At 41.7% G+C, this 2,275-nt stretch overlaps 1 pseudogene; it reads left to right on the top strand.

Moving 5' to 3' along the window:
• Positions 1 to 333: 333 nt before the first annotated feature.
• On the top strand, positions 334 to 828 carry LOC129507374 (60S ribosomal protein L23a-like; annotated as a pseudogene).
• The last annotated feature ends 1,447 nt before the right edge of the window (positions 829 to 2,275 follow it).

The raw sequence follows: 2,275 nt of genomic DNA on the forward strand, positions 1-2,275 counted from the left end.
ATGTGTGAGATGTCTCTTCTATTCCATTGGCCAATTTGTCAATTCTTGTGCTATGATAACACTGTTTTTTGTTTGTTTTGTCTTTACTATGATAGGTTTGATAGTTTTTTATGTTATAGGCATTCTGCTCTATGCTTTTATTTCAGATATTCACTTAATCCTCTCAGAAATCAGCAAAATTAAAAAAAAAGAAATCAGCAAAATTTATTATTATCTCTGTTTTACACTTAATGAAATAGAGGCCCAGAAAATGTAATATTATTGCTCAAATTTCATGTGATATTAAGTGTTGGAGTTAGGATTTAAAGTAGTTAATCTGGCTCTTTCACGAAGATGGCGCTGAAGGTGAAGAAGGAAGCCCCTGCCCCTCCCAAAGCCAAAGCCAAAGCTAAAGCCAAAGCCAAAGCCAAAGCAAAGGCTTTGAAAGCTAAGAAAGCGGTGCTGAAAGGTGTGCACAGTCACACACAAAAAAAGAAGATCCGTACATCACCTATATTCGGATGACCCAAAACCCTGCATCTCCAAAGGCAGCCCATATATCCTCGAAAGAGCACCCCCAGGAGAAACAAGCTTAATCACTATGCCATCATCAAGTTCCCTCTGACTACTGAGTCAGCCATGAAGAAAATAGAAGACAACACACCTTTGTTCATTGTGGATGTCAAGGCCAATAAGCACCAGATCAAACAGGCTGTGAAGAAGCTCTATGACACTGATGTGGCCAAGGTCAACACCTTGATCAGGCCTGGTGGAGAGAAGAAAGCATGTGTTCGACTGGCTCCTGACTATGATGCTTTGGATGTGACCAACAAAATTGGGATCATTTAAACCGAGTCCAGCCAGCTATAAATCTAAAAATAAATTTTTTCACCATAAAAAAAAAATAAAGTAGTTAATCTGGCTAGAGAGCCTGTGTGTTCTATTCTACAACAAGCCCAGCTTGTCAGCTTCTGGTCTGGTTGTTCTTTAAACTCTCTGAAGAGTACTGGTCAGTTGGGAAAGGGGAGAAAATCATCACCCCAGTCCCTTGGAAAACACCAGCATGGTCCCAGTTTTAATTGCCTCACTTTTCTCACTCAAAGGCTGTCATCTTTCCCAAATAACAAGACTAGTAGTACCAGTGGTCAAAGTTTTAAAAATCCATATTCTCAGCTGGATTTAGGTCACATGTGTGGTATTTTTAAAAATAGATCTGCAGGTGCTGGGAGTGATGCACTGTTTTCTAATTATAATATATGCAATTTAGCATAACAGTGAGGAAGAAAAAAAAGTAAGAGAGCCCAGGTACTCTCAATATAGAAGACAACAACACTATTGTTACCCACCCCCTTCCTTCTTTTTAGTGGAAGACAGATTTTTTCAGATAATGCGTGCCATAATCAGCCAAGTGCTCCATAAGCCAATCATGATCATCTATCTTTCTCTCCTTGCCATCAGATAGATAAGGCACGGGCATCAATCCACTTATGGCCAATGAACATAAAGGGAAAGTCTACCGAAGTGGCTTCTAGGAATTTTTCCCTCGGTCCTAAAGAAAGAGATATACAAGTTTTCAGGAGGAAGGAACACTTCTTCTGGTGTGGTGTTGGGAGCTGTAGCCATTTTGTGACTTTTGAGGGGAATTAGCCAGAAAGGCAGGCAGATCCACTGAGGATGGCAGAGCAGAGAGATGGAAAGAACTGGGTCCTTGATGAGACTGAGCTGCTAAATTAACAAATCCTGCAGCAGTCTTCCCTCTGAGCTTCTTAATGGTGAAATAAAATTTCCTTTCAGTTTAAGCTATACAAGTGAGGAGGCTTCTGTCAATTGCAACTAAAGGTATTTTATCCACACACCCTAAGGGGGTGCATGTATGAATCTTGAAATATCCTTTGTGAATTTGTGTCAAGAATGTGAGTGACCTATATGTGAGCTAAAGATATCCACTCCCACTGCTCTGGTTAGGATTTTGCACTGGGAATAGGGAAGTGAAAAGTTATGTTGTACCACAGTTCCCACATCCCTGCCCTTCTATCCCTTCCCTTCTCATCTCCCTGGAGCTTACTGATTAGTAGACAAGACAGAAAAATGGCAGCAGAGTAGGTGAGGACCTATCCTGGACTGTGTAATATAATGAACAGCCCAAAGGAGTGAGGGACCAACTTACTTGGGATGCATAGCCAGAAAGAGGATTGCAGGATGGGGGTGGGGGGGCGGTTGAGCAAGAAGCAGGTTGTGGCAGGAGTGGGCTGAGGGTGTCAAAGGAGGAGCCTGGAGTTGGGTCTTGTATTTTGCA

The sequence above is a fragment of the Nyctereutes procyonoides genome, unplaced genomic scaffold (assembly GCF_905146905.1).
Source record: "Nyctereutes procyonoides isolate TBG_1078 unplaced genomic scaffold, NYPRO_anot_genome, whole genome shotgun sequence".
In the NCBI taxonomy this organism is placed as follows: domain Eukaryota; kingdom Metazoa; phylum Chordata; class Mammalia; order Carnivora; family Canidae; genus Nyctereutes; species Nyctereutes procyonoides.